This window comes from Rhinatrema bivittatum, chromosome 1, assembly GCF_901001135.1.
Source record: "Rhinatrema bivittatum chromosome 1, aRhiBiv1.1, whole genome shotgun sequence".
In the NCBI taxonomy this organism is placed as follows: domain Eukaryota; kingdom Metazoa; phylum Chordata; class Amphibia; order Gymnophiona; family Rhinatrematidae; genus Rhinatrema; species Rhinatrema bivittatum.
Genome location: NC_042615.1, coordinates 162,333,572 through 162,348,190, shown reverse-complemented (window position 1 = coordinate 162,348,190; position 14,619 = coordinate 162,333,572). Strand labels below are relative to the sequence as shown.

The 14,619-nt window shown below is 52.4% G+C and overlaps 1 protein-coding gene across 1 annotated transcript in view; it reads left to right on the top strand.

Moving 5' to 3' along the window:
• The first annotated feature begins 12,724 nt into the window (after window positions 1-12,724).
• FAM114A1 (family with sequence similarity 114 member A1) overlaps window positions 12,725-14,619 on the top strand; it is a 124,283-nt gene continuing 122,388 nt past the window's right edge. Inside the window, exon 1 of the mRNA XM_029589400.1 lies at window positions 12,725-12,793. The gene's annotated coding sequence lies outside the window, so the exon portion shown is untranslated. The remainder of the gene's footprint in view (window positions 12,794-14,619) is intronic.

The following is a 14,619-nucleotide window of genomic DNA, read 5'->3' as shown; positions in this document are numbered from 1 at the left end:
TGCATTGAGTGAAAATGAATTTTCTCCGATTAATCTTAAATATGCTACTTGCTAATTTCATGGAATGCCCCCTGGTCCTTCTATTATCTGAAAGTATAAATAACCGATTCACATCTACTCTTTCAAGACCTCTCATGATCTTAAAAGACCTCTATCATATCCCCTCTCAGCCGTCTCTTCTCCAAGCTGAACAGCCCCAACTTCTTCAGCCTTTCCTCATAGGGCAGCAGTTCCATTCCCTTTATCATTTTGGTTGCCCTTCTCTGTACCTTCTCCATCACAACTATATCTTTTTTGGATGTGGCAACTAGAATTGTACATAAGAACATAAGAAAATGCCACACTGGGTCAGACCATGGGTCCATCAAGTCCAGCATCCTGTTTCTAACAGTGGCCAATCCAGGCCATAAGAACCTGGCAAGTACCCAAAAACTAAGTCTATTCCATGTACACAGTATTCGAGGTGCGGTCTCACCATGGACTGATACAGACGCATTATGACATTTTCCATTTTAGTAACCATTCCCTTCCTAACAATTCCTAACATTCTGTTTGCTTTTTTCACTGCTGCAGCACACTGAGCCAACAATTTCAAAGTATTATCCACTATGATGCCTAGATCTTTTTCCTGGGTGGTAGCTCAAGAGTTCCAGGATGGTAGTTCAAAAGTTTAAAAAAAAATTGTATAGTTGGAAACATTTTCCTTTATCTTTGCAAGGTCGCATGGTGTTGGTTAACATGATTTTGATACCTAAATTATTATAATTACTTCAGATGTTACCTCTCTTCGAGAAGAAAAAGGATATTAGTTTTCTTCAAAAAGTGTGCTCCCAATTCTTTTGGGGTTTCAGGGGTCTTGGCTACGTTTTCCTGTTTTGTCTGCTCTTAGGGGCGGATTTTAAGAGCCCTGCTCGCCGGTGCGCCTATGTTCAATAGGCCTACCGGCGCGCGCAGACCCCAGGACTCGCGTAAGTCCCGGGGTTTGGCGAGGGGGGTGTGTCGGGGGCGGGCCCGAGCCGCGTGGCATTTAGGGGGCGTGTCAGCAGCGTTTTGGGGGCGGGCCCAGGGGCGTGGTTACGGCCCGGGGCGGTCCGGGGGCGTGGCTGCGCCCTCCGGACCCGCCCCCAGGTCGCGTCCCGGCGCGCTAGCGGCCCGCTGGCGCGCGGGGATTTACGCCTTCCTCCGGGAGGCGTAAATCCCCCAACAAAGGTAAGGAGGGGGTTTAGACAGGGCCGGGCGGGTGGGTTAGGTAGAGGAAGGGAGGGGAAGGTGAGGGGAGGGCGTTAGAGGATTCCCTCCGAGGCCGCTCCGATTTCGGAGCGGCCTCGGAGGGAACGGGGGTAGGCTGCGCGGCTCGGCGCGCGCCGGCTATACAGAATCGATAGCCTTGCGCGCGCCGATCCAGGATTTTAGCGGCTATGAGGCGTATCTACTAAAATCCCGCGTACTTTTGCTTGCGCCTGATGCGCCAGCAAAAGTACGCCTATTCACGCGGTCTGAAAATCTACCCCTTAAAGCAGACGGGGGGGGGGGGGGGTGTTTGATTTTGCCCATATTAGATTTTACAATTTGGCATGTCTCTTGCAGATTTTCAGGGAATGGTTGGGCTATCAGTCTATTCAAAATAACTTAATAGCGTTATTGGAACAGGAATTTGCAAAACCGAATAGCTTAACGTATCTGCTTCATTCTCAACACAGGTCCTTGCCCCCTTATCTTTCTAATTCCCTGTTAATAAGATCTATGCGGAAATGTTGGCGTGCTCTTAGACAGCATGTGGGATTAACATAGCATTCTTTCTTTTTTGCATTTGTGGGGGAATTCGTTGTTTTTGCCTGGGTGAGGTAATACAAAATTTTCATGGCTTTACCACTGGGGCATGACCAGTTTGGTACCCTTCATTAACCTACAGGATGGGAAAGTAAGATCCTTTTCTTTTTGCTGCCAGTCACACTCTTTTACCAGTGCTGATTATCTTGTGTACTTGCAAATCGTCAGTTATATTAAGGCACTGCACGTGGATGATCTAAGAAATTTCACTAATGGTCCTTTTCAACAACTTGTACATTTAAATGCAAAAGCTCGGGTTTCCATATCAATGTATAATACATATTTACATTTGTCTTCTAAGTATACTATTTATTTCACTTTAGCGAGTACGTGGTCGAATGATCTCTAAATTAAGTTATCTGCAGAAAGCTGTGCTAGGAGCAGTATACTGGGAAATACATGTCAAAATTTTGCATAGAATTATATTCTGGCCATGCAAAGCATTTCTGGCAGGTATAGTTGTCTCAGACCATTGTATCAAATGCCTTCAACCACAGGCTACCTTAATACACTGTTTATGGGATTGTGCTGAAATACAACACTTCTGGATGTTTGTAAAGGGTTTTTTTGTATCTGCAAACGTACCAGTAATTTTGTGGAATTTATTTTTCTGCCTGATTGATCATAAAGACCCAGTTATACAGGTTAGTTCATCTGCCACAGTTCTTCTTCTAAAGGAGCATTTAGTTGCTCTGCACCTTATCTTAAGAAATTGGTTAACCACTTTTGGCCTACTATTGATACGTGGACTATTTCTATGTTGGAATTATATATGCTGGAGCACAGATCACTGTTGGAGTCGTCACAGAAGAGATGGATGACAAGCCACAGCGTCTGGACACCTTTTGTGTGTTCCTTGCCGAAGGATTTGACAACCCATTTCAAAGTGGACACAAAATGACTGGTTGCACCTTTGTCACTGAAGTCGGGGAACTAGTTCCTTCTTTCTTTCTGGATTAATATTGCTCCCAATTGCTGCGTAGAGGGAGGGGGCATGGGAGGGAGGGATTGGGTGTGGGTGAAAGTAGTGGTGCACATGTTTATTCTTGGTGATTCTTTCTGGTTGTGCGTGGTTTTGTGATTACTGCTATTATATGTGAAATTTCTCAATAAAAATGAGCATTACAAAAAAAAAAAACTTTTTCAGGTATATTTGAAGTAGACTGCAAAGGAGTCAGTTGGACTATCAGATGATCAATGGGTAAAAGAAGTAGATAGTCATGGCAGAAGTGATATTCAAAGATGATGATTCAGCAGAACTGAAACAAACCTCAGTGTCTCTAGAATATGTAATAGGGCAAACTGATAAACTAAAGAGTAGCAAATCACCTGGACCAGATGGTATACATCTAAGAGTGCTGAAAGAACTAGATAATGAAATTTCAGACCTGTTATTAGTAATTTGTAAACGATCATTAAAATAATCTATGGTACCTGAAGACTGGAGGATTACCAATGTAAACCAGTCTTTAAAAAGGGATCAAGGGGTGATCCAGAAAACTAAAGACCATCAAGTTTGATGTCTGTCTCAGACAAAATGGTAGAAACTATCATAAAGAACAAAATTGCTGAACTTATAGATAGGCGTAGTTTAATGGGACAAAGCCAACTTGGATTTAGCCAGGGGAAGTCTTACTCACCAGTCTGCTACATTTTTTGAGGGTATAAATAAGCCTATGGATAATGGTGAGCCAATTGTTATAGTGTATTTGGATTTCCAGAAAGCATCTGACAAAGTCCCTCATGAGATACTTCTTAAGAAATTAAAAAGTCATAGGATAGGGAACAGTGTCCTATTGGGGATTGGGAACTGATTAAAAGATAGAGAACAGAGAGTAGGGCTAAATAGTAAATTTTCTCAGTGGAGAAAGGTGAATAGTGGAGTGCCCTAGGGATCTGTTCTGGGACCACTGCTTTTTAATATAAATGACCTGGCAATGGCAACAACGAGTAAGGTGATCAAATCTGCCAATGACTCAAAATTATTCAAATTTCTTAAATCACAAGAAGATTGTGAGAAATTGCAAGAGGACCCTGCATAACTGGGAGACTGAAAAAAATACAGAACAATTTTGTACTTGAAATAATTTGGGTGGACTAAACAGAAGAACTGTGTTCAAGCAACCATCATAAAGCACTGGGTTGAGTTGTATTTTATCTGATAACCCATGAGTGCAAGCTTCTGTGTGCTTGAGGGTATAATCATCAGTCACTTGAAAACAGATATTTTTTTATTCCTTTGGTTTTTGTTTTTGTTTGTAATTAAATTTATAGCATTAAATGCACTTATCTGGTGCTTGTAGCTGAAGCTATGCATGAATCAAACTGTGCTTGGGTCCGTTGTAGTTTAAGAACTATATGCCTGTTCTGATGGAGTATATCCAAATTTATTGTGTTGCTTCACCCACTTAACACCGTCTAAACGCCCGACACAGCAGCGCTTTGGAGAATACTCCTTCTTCAGGGGAAACAGCCACCTTCTTAAATCCTCACTTGTTCATCATGAATGTGCATATAGTCAGTTCAGCTCCTACATAGAAATAATTCATTTTTTGCTTATTTCTTTTTATTTTAAAACCACGTGTGAATAGTCCAACTTATTTAGGCTCTTAACTATTTATGGAAAGAATACAAAAAAATTGCTCACCTCAATTTTTGCGTTGTTGATCAGTGCTTTTTGATATATGATTGTTATGTGAGGTGTTTGGTAGATTCTTAGGTGCTGCAGTGATGACCACTCCCACAGGGAGGAGCCTCATGGGAAACTGCAGTACCAGGCTAGACTCAGATGCACAAACACAGAAATGGTATTTTATTATACAGCTTGTAGAGTCCACCAGAGGTGGCAGTAGTGAGCAGATTCCTGCAGCAACAATCTTGGGTCCTCGGCAGAGGAGACCCGTCCCACAATGGTGGTGTAGGGAGCTCTGATGCAGGTCTTCAATGAGGAGCTGTAGGTGAGACAGACTGGTAGATGTTAGTTTACTCACAACTCTTGTAGCTGTTATGGTAGAGTTGCCAGCAGATAGAAGAAAAGGTAGCAGGCACCAAGGTAGACAACTCAGGCCCTCAAGGAGCGAGTACCTGGATACCAGATAGGCACCTGGAAAGAAGCACAGGACCCCCGAGGAGCGGGTACCCAAGTTAGTAGAACCCCGGAGGGTGGAGAGAGCTTCCAGAAGCAGCAGAGCAGCTTAGACCAGATGAATCAAATCCTTGCTAACTCAAAGTCAGTCAGCGAATGGGCAACCTAAATACCCGGATGATTTGACGTCACTTGAGGGGGACGCCCCCGAGGTTCACGCCAACGCTGGAATAAAGATGTGAGGTGTGTGCACGTGCGCACCCTAGGAGGCCCTCAGGTGAATCATGGTGGAATGCCTTGCCATAACCGCTCTGGGAACGCCAGAGAAAGCGGCAAGCAGACGCGGCGGTCGCCATCTTCCCGAGGCTGGTGGAGAAAGCGAATATTGAGGTGAGGCAAGTGGGATGAAGCCGTCTGAGACCGACATACACAACAATGATGTCTGTGCTCTTGTGTATACAGCGTCTGACACGGGTCAGTGTTTGCGCCACCATTTTATACCCCAAAAGCCTGCGAAATGGCTGTAATGCAATTTGTCATAAATATTGTGAATTGCATTTTGGCCATTTCTGGGCTTAGGGAGAGAGAGGGGAGAGAACTGGAATGGAGTTGAGTAAGAACATAAGAGAGAGAGAAAGAGCCTCTGGGGAGGCCTTCACAGTACGAATAGCACAATACACCTCGTTGAAGATTTGAGGTCATTTGGACTGAGGAAAGTCTCACAAAGATGAGATTTCTACTGTTGGTATGTTATCTCGACCTAGATTGATGGACTCTATATCAGGGTACCATCAAGCTAGGGCGAGATAACATAGTAGAAATCTCATCTTTGTGAGATTTTCCTCAGTCTTTACCGAGGTCTACTGTGCTGTTGTGTTTGTTGGAAGCTCGGACGGACCCAGTGTCCGGCTGAGCAAGGTAATGTGGGCCCCGGGCCCACCGCGAGCCAGGGAAGGGAGGGGGGGGAGCCGGGGCGTGTAGGCTAGGAGGTCAGCGCGCGGTGAAGGAGTGGGGGAGGAGGAAGGACGCCAGAGGGGGCCGAGGGATTGGCTGCCTAGGGCGCGTTGCGATAGCAACGAGAGGCCCGGGGCGGCGCGTAAGGGGGGGGGATCACGTGGGGGCAGGCAGGGCGCGAGCACAGGCTAGGGATTCGCACGTCGGCGGAGCGTTGGGAGGAAGGGTTTTCCTCGTTCGTTATCCCTAGTGCTCTCGGTTGGGGTCGGCAGCGGCGGCGGACGGGTGGTGCGGCGGTTCGTGTGTCCGGTGGTGTCGGCGGTACGGGGGGCGCGAATGGCGGACCGGGAGCGTGAGGCGGAGGACCCGAGCGGCGCGGAGTCCGAGGAGGCGGCGTGGTTGCCGGGCCTGGAGGCGGAAGATAGCGTGGAATCGGAGGTGGACAGGAGCAGCCTGGCGGTCTATCGCCGGGGACTGGCGGTGATGGCCGGGGTGAGTTGGGAGGCTGCGTCGGCGGGGGTCTCGGGGTCTCAGGGCGGGCTCGGGGGGAGTCTGGGGGAGCATGGGGGCAGCGGGGCTGCGGGCCGGGAAGGCCTGGAGCCGCTGTGTGTGGAGGAGCCCGAGTGGCTGGGGCGAGGACGAGGGTCGAAGTCCATGCGCGGGCGGGGGCGGGGAAAGGGGGCGGGGCGGATGAGATCCCTGGCGTCGCCGGTGGCGGTGCGGGCCCGAGAGCGTGGCAGCAGGGTGGGGGAAGGGCGGCGTGAGGGGGAGAGCAGGCCGCGTGTGGCAGTGGGGGTTGAGGTGGGGGGGGCTGTGGGGCGCGGCGTGCCGCGGAGTCGGGGACCGAGGCAGGGGGGCCTGGAAAGGGTGGATGGGTCCGGGCTACCTGCTAGCCGGGGGCGGCCGGCGGGGGGAGCCGCCAGTGGGCAGGGGGCGGGGGTTGGTCGGGGGAGGGGGTCCCGGGGCAGTCGGGTGGTGAGGGGCGTGGCGCCGGACTCCGGGATTCCAGCTTTGTTAGCCGTTGGCCGGGGACGGGGGGGCAGACGGTAGGCCAGCAGGGGGGCCCAGTGGGCGGTGGCGGAGGGGGGAGTGGTCCGAGTAGGAGGGGGGTTGGCGACGGGGACTGGGGGGGCCTGGGGTGGCCGGAGGTACATGGGGAGGCAGCCTGGGGGGCTTGGGGGGATCCAGTGGGGGTTGGGCCTCTCGGCGCGGGACGGGGGAGAGCCGGGGGGCGCCGGCGGCGGTCGGGACTGACGGGGCGGGCTGGGTGCCTTCTCCGTCGCTTGCTGTGATGTCGTTGCAGGAGGCGGCGACGGCGGAGGACCTTGAGGAGGCGGGCTCGTCCAGGCAAGAGGCGTGGCGGAATGTGGAGCCGGGGACTGGTCGGTCGGGCCGGACGGCCTGGACGCCGAGGCCTGAGGCGGTGCGGGGTGATCTGATGGCGGCAGGTGAGTTGCTCGTCTTCCCGCGACCGGTAGCGGGGGTGTCGGCTGGGGCGGCGGGGCCTGGTCCCGGGGTGGTAGGGGTTGGCGGGGTGTCGGAGTCCGCCCGGGGTGCCGACGGGGTGCGGGAGGCAGACGCGACGGCGGGGGGGGCCAAAGAAAAGCGAGGCGGGAGGAGAAAAAGCCGGAGGCGGCGGAAACGAGACAGGGGGAGTTCATCGGACTCCTCGTCGTCTACTTCCTCCTCGTCCTCTTCGTCTTCCTCTTCTGAATCGGCGGGGGCGGCGACGGCGGCGCCGGTTAAGGGGTCGGCGGCTCAGGGGTCCCCGGCGCTGGTGGCCCTGATGGAACTTTGGGAGGAGGTGCCGCGGTCACTGCGGCGGCGGATTCGGCGCCGCCAGTTTATTGACATCTTCCAGCTGCTCGAGGGGTGCAGGGGGCGGCGAAAGGGGAAGAAGCGGCGCAAGAAAAGCGAGGGGGTGGGGGGCGCCCCACAGAAGGTGGCACGCACGATCCATAATTGGATACGTGCGTTCCTGCGTCTGGCTAGCGTAGTGGGGCACAGGGACCCGTCACAGTATGGGCCTTTATTGGCTTATGCGGACGCGATATTGGCGGCAAGTAGGACGTACGAGGGTTGGTCGTGGTTAAACTACGACGAGCGTTTCCGCAACCGCATGGAGGAAAACCGGTTCATGTCCTGGGGTTCCCAGGATGTGGGGCTATGGTTAACTCAAATGGCTGCCAAGGTGTCGACGGGGTCGGCCGGACTGGGGGCGCCGGGCTTGGGGGCGACAGGGGGGGGGCCGCGGCCCTTTCGAGGCGGGACACCCGCGGGAGGTGCGGTTAAAGCGGGGGCGGGGCGCAGTGACGTCTGTTGGCGGTATAATCGCAACACCTGCATTTTCCCCGACTGCAAGTTTCGCCACGCCTGCTCCATCTGTAGCGCAAATCACCCCGCTGTGCGATGTGGGAAGCGGCAGGCGGAGGGCGCGGGAGCTGCCCCGGCGGCCAAAGCCCCTGGCAAATAGGGGGCCGAGCCTAGCCGCTACGCCGGTACGAGTGTCGGCCATGCGGCCCTGGCTGCAGGGGTATCCGGAGGGGCAGGTGTCGGAGCTGTTGTTGGGGGGGTTTACGGAGGGTTTCCGAATACCGTGTCAGGCGGGGGGGTGTCGTGGGGGGGGGGGGGGATAATTGCCCTTCAGTGCAGCGCCTCGTAACGGTGGTGTGGGACAAATTGCGGGGGGAGGTTGCGTTGGGCCGGATTGCGGGCCCGTTCGCGGTTCCCCCGTTTCCGAATTTAGTGCTTTCCCCGCTGGCGGTGATCCTGAAGAAGGAGGCGGGGAAATTTCGTCTTATTCACAATCTGTCGTATCCGGAGGGGCAGTCGGTGAATGACGGGATCCCCCGGGACTTGTGCGCGGTGAGGTACGCGTCGTTCGACTCAGCGGTGCAGGTGGTGCGGCGATGTGGCCGTGGGGCGTTGATGGCCAAGGCGGACGTGGAGGCAGCATTTCGGCTGTTGCCGGTGCATCCGGACAGCTTTCCACTGTTAGGTTTCCGTTTCGAGGAGGAGTTCTATTACGATAAGTGTATGCCCATGGGCTGCTCGATCGCGTGCGCGTATTTTGAAGCGTTCAGCACCTTCCTGCACTGGGTGGTGGCGCAGCGGTCGGGATCTGCGGATATTGTGCACTATCTGGACGATTTCCTTTTCGTGGGCCGAGCGTCGTCCGGAGCGTGCCAGCAGAGTCTGGGTTGTTTCCAGGAGGTGGCGGCGGAGTTCGGGGTTCCATTGTCCGCTGAGAAGACGGAGGGGCCGCGTACCAAACTGGTCTTCCTGGGGATAGAGCTGGATTCGGTGGATATGATGTCGCGGTTGCCCCGGGACAAGGTGGAGAGGCTGCGCAGTGCGGTGGCGGCAGCACGTTTGCGGCCCAAGTTGACCCTGGTGGAATTACAATCCTTAGTCGGGAGCCTCAACTTTGCGTGCCGGGTGGTCCCGATGGGACGAGCGTTCCTACGCCGCTTGTCCCACGCGATGGCGGGGGTTCGTAGACGGCACCATTGGATACGGATCACTGCGCCGATGCGTGCAGATTTGCGGCTCTGGGACATGTTTCTGCAGGACTTCAACGGGGAAGCCCTATGGCAATCGAGCCCCCTGGCCAATCACGACTTAGAGTTGTGGACGGACGCGGCGGGGTCGGTGGGTTTCGGGGCGTATTTGCAGGGGGCCTGGTGTGCTGCGCGGTGGCCGGAGGACTGGGTGACGGCGGGGGTCACCAGTAATATCACGTTCTTGGAACTGTTTCCGATCGTGGTGGCTCTGCATGTCTGGGGGGAGCGGTTGAGGGGCACGCGGGTGGTGTTCTGGTGCGATAATCAGGGAGTCGTGGAGGTCATTAACAAAAGGGCGGCTCGGTGCTTGCTGGTCTCGGAATTGTTGCGGGAACTCATCTTACGTTGTATGCTGATGAATGTAACTATTTGGGCCCGGCACGTGCCGGGGGTTGACAATAGTGTGGCTGACTCCCTTTCTCGTTTCAAGTGGGAGTTGTTTCGAGAACTGGTGCTGGAGGCGGACCTGTGTGGAGCTCCTGTACCGCCTTCCCTATGGAAGTTCGGTGCCCTGAAGCATGGAACTTGCTGCGGGCCTCGCTAGCCCCATCTACTTGGTCAGGTTACATTGGGGGCGCCAGGACAGTGGTGGCGTTTTTTGCCGAGCGAGGGTGGTTGGGGGGCCCAGTATCGGACGCGGCATTGGCGTCGTACGTGGTGTGGGCTAAGGGTGAGGGCCGCTCTAGGGCGGCGGTGGGGAGGCAATTGGCGGGCTTCTCATTTTTTATGCGGGCCCACGGGTGGGGTTTCCACTCGGGCCGTTTCGTGGTGCGGCGTATGCTCGCAGGATGGCTGCGCATGGCGGGGCGGCCTAGGGACCGGCGCTTACCGATCACGCATGATGTTTTGTTGCGGCTGTGGGATGTGTTGGCGGAGTTGTGTTCGTCGGCGTATGAAACATCGCTGTTCCGAGTGGCGTTCGTGTTTGCTTTTTTTGGCGCCTTTCGGGTTGGCGAATTGGTGGCGCGTTCGGTTAGGAGTGCGGACAGTCCGGGGTTGCTGGCGTGTCACGTGGTGGTCACCGGTAGGTCCGTGATGATATGGATCCCGCGGTCGAAGACGGATCAGTTGGGCAGGGGGTTGGTAGTGGCACTTACAGCGGTCCCAGGGTTGCGGTCTTGCCCGGTGGCCAACGCGGTCCGGTACTGCCTGGAGCGACCGTGTTCCCCATCAGCATTCCTGGTTCACAGGGATCAGCGGCCGCTTACTCGCTACCAATTCGGGATGATCTTGCGACGGGCTTTGGTGGCGGTGGGATTGGATGCGAGGGATTTTGGGACTCATTCCTTCCGGATCGGGGCGGCGACTGCGGCAGCGGATGCCGGGCTGGCGGAGGGGGTCATTCAGAGGATCGGGAGGTGGCGGTCGCAGGCGTTCCGGGGGTATATTCGCCCGGGGCCTGGGGGTTCCTGGTGAAAGACTAACGCTTGTTTCCTTGCAGGTGCGGCGGCCGAAGGGAAGTCCGTATGGATCGTGGGGCATTCATATGTGCACTGGGCCTACAGACACGCCTGCGGACGACCTTACGGGCCAAACCTGGACTTGACTTGCAGGGGGGGTGCGAGTGTACTGGTTGGGGCGGCGGGGCATGGGCTGGGACGAATTGATCCCGTGCGTCCGCAGGGAACGTGAGCGGTTGGGGCTGCCACGGGCCCTAGTGGTCCACTTGGGGGGCAATGATTGGGGTACAATGCCGGGAAAGCATTTCATTAGTATAGTCCGTAAGGACTTCATGACTGTATCTATCCTATTGCCGACCACGGTGTTGTGTTGGTCGGACATCATTGTCCGGCCAGCGGAGGGCGAGCGGGTCATCTGGCGCAGGAGCCGGTCGAAGGCCAACCAACAGATTGGGGCATGGTTGGCCCGATTGGGTGGCCGGCATATCAAGCACGACTGGTCTTGGGGGCAGACCACGGGTTTGTTCGGGAAGGATGGGGTTCACCTCTCCTTTTTGGGGATGGACCTATTCCTGAATTCAATTCAGGAGGTCCTGGAGGAACTATTCCCGCGTTAGCGGGGGCCGCATCTTTGGGGGGGGCACGGGCATAGGTTGCCCGTGTCTATGGCGGTTGGCCCGAGCCATAATGTTGTGTTATAGTTAGACCAATGGGGGTTTCAGCTGGTAATGGACGGAGGTTGACAGCGGGGGGCTGCTGTCAGCGATGGGGGCTCCTTGCTGGCAAGGCGGCGGGAGACTTTGGGGCCCGGCTCCTTGCAAGTTGGCGGCGGGAGCCCACCCGGGTTCGGCTCCTTGCAGGCAGGTGGCGGGAGTCAGACACTAGGGTGTGAGGCCGGATCTTCGAGCCGGACGGCTGGTACGGACTATCCTGCCGGGCAGCGGCGGATGATAAAGGGGGCTGGATGCTGAAACCGTGTTATATTATATTGTATCAAATGACTGCTCGGGCCTCTATGTTAATAAAAGCTGCGGCCTATTTTCACCCAAATAATGTCTGCGGGTCTTTATTGAGGGGTGATGGAGGGGGGCGAGTGGGTAGTCACGGGTGCCCATATTAACATCTCACTCTGCATGAGAATCAGGCCCTAAACCACCACCACCTCACCTCGAGCTATCAGCTTATCCTCCTATAGAGATATAAATATAGTTGCAGGGTCTAGCCTATGAAGGCTAGACCCTGCATCTGAGCTGAGCACAGGACATCAAGCATCTGCACGGCACCATCAGTCACACAGTGGAATAGCTCCTCAAAAGAAATTAACTGAGAACTCATGCTATTATTCTAGCCAGAATTGCATTTGGAAGTATTTTGCGAGTTAACAGAACTAGGTCCTAGTGATTTTTCTTTATATCTTGCAACCTAATTTGCCTCATTTTGCAATGTTAATAAATTTCCTTTTTCTTTATGTTATTTGTCTGTGTTTGCTATACAGTCTAAGAATCCTAATGTGCTATGCAAATACGTATTGCACTAATTGTATATGCATTACTTGCAATAGCCACCTATTGTGGGCTTTATGTTCTTACTTGTTGTTCTATTCTGTGCTCCTGCTTCTCCTGCCCATCCCCGGGAGAACCTTTAGTTGTGTGGACGCAGACATGTGTCCTTCCTCTCTAATCACACAGCTGAGAGGGGAAGTTATTTTCCCCATCCAAGGTGAGAGGTTTATACTTTAAGAAAAAAAAAAAAAAGTTAACATGGCAAATCTATCCGAGCTAAGGAAAACCCAAGCTTCCAGAGCCCTGCTGCATGCAGCAGTGAAAGGCTGGACTCGGGCATGAGGTAATGGCGAGCACGAGCCCGGGCCGCCCCCTCGCTCCCGCTGTCTACGTGGCGGTGCTGGGCGGGGGGTGAGCGACTCCACGAGACCAGGAAACAGCTGAGCTGCATGCAGAGCGGTAAGGAAAGACGTCCGAAGTGCAAATTATATTATCTCACGTTAGCAAACTTCTTTCCAGAAGAAAGCAATAAGAGCAAAAACTACTGGAGGCAGAAATCCAGTCTCTCTCTCTCTCTCTCTCTCTCTCTTGTACTTTTCCCTGCCAGAGCTGCTGCCGCTCATCCCTTGCACGGCTATGGCTGTAGCGGGAGCTGTTACTAAGTTCACTTTTCGGAAACCCCCTCCGAGCTGGCTCATTTTATTTCGTTGAATGTTTTGGGAGAATAAAGGGAGCAGCTCAGCTTATACCAGGGGGCAGCGAAAAAATTTTTGGTGGTTTCGTTCGGAGGTTCACTTTCTTTAAAACCATTTGAAAAATCAGTTTATTCGAGTGAAATGAATCAACAGATAAAGCAGCCTCAATAAATGGGTGCAGCCCGGCAGAAAGACGAAGTAGAGAAATAGTGTTTTAATACCGGACTGGTGTCTGGAGCCCTTCGCCCTTCCCCCTCCCTTTCTTGGACGGAATAATGGAAATATTTGCATGTGGAGATCAGCGGATGTCGCCGCAGGGCAGGATGTGAATCCTGATGCTGCCCTTGCTCCCATTTAGTCCGACTTTCTTCCATGTAAATGGTATACATGTTTTTGGGTTTTTTTTTCACTACTGAAAGCGGTTGGATTACCTTAAATTTGAAACTTGTAAACAGTGGTGCCAATTCTTCACACTGGCACTATTTTTGCTCTGGGACCTAATCTAGAGGGAAGACCAATTTGGTTAGAGAAGCAATGCCGGCTTGTATTGAAGCTGTCTCCCTATCTGAAGGAAAATCAACTGATTGGGATTCCCTGCTATTATATAAGTTCAGATTTGTACATGGACTTTAGGAGTTACTATTAGTAATAATTATTCATATGATAATGCATTAGTTCATGTTTATGGGATCCATAGGTGAAAATAAGGGTGGTTTTCTACTCCATAATTAAATAGTGTAGTTTCCATGTCATTCAAGTTAAATGAACATAAATAAAGGTCCACAAAATATATACATTAAGTAATAAATACCTTTTTTATTGGACTAACTTAATACATTTCTGGTCCTCTTTTGAGAATTGTACATCTCCATCCAAATGCTCATTCTGTTTTGACTTGATGTGAATATAGCTCCTGAAGGCTAGTCCAGGAATGTATAACCGTAGTCCAGTAAAAAGGTATCATCTTTTTTTTTTTTTTAAAGGTGGTATCTTATAGATTTTTTTTTTGTTGACCTTTATTTCTACAGACTGGAGGAATAAAAAATGGTTTAAATAATGACTGATAGTGGAGTGTGTTGAGAGCCTGAGGACTCCAGCAGAGTGCACAGGAGACATTTGACCAAAAGAGCAGAACTGCTTGCATGCTGTCTTAAGCCCAGGTCATCTTTTCAGCTGTATTACTTTCAGAACTATCACAGTGAACACATGGCTTACTTAAAAAAGAAAAAAAAAAATCACCACCACTATAGTAATGATAGATAATGGAGTGACGCTCTCAGAATTTGGGTTTTGGGTGGCTTCTTTGTTTTTTACTGATTTATTTTTTTTTAAGTGCCATCTACAAAGCAAAATTCCATGGAAACTACTCAGTCAGCACTAACATAGGTATGCAAGACTTCACTCACTCGTACCTCCCCCACCCCCTGTACAAAAGATACCACGCAGGTAATGGCTTAAACAGGCCGCAGTTTATTCCAAATAACTTGCCCTGAGCCCTTAAATTAACAATAATCCAAAACCAACCCCCCCCCCCCCCCCCATTCCACCTCCCCTTCTTCTTAATCCTCCACTTACCACCTCATCCCAATG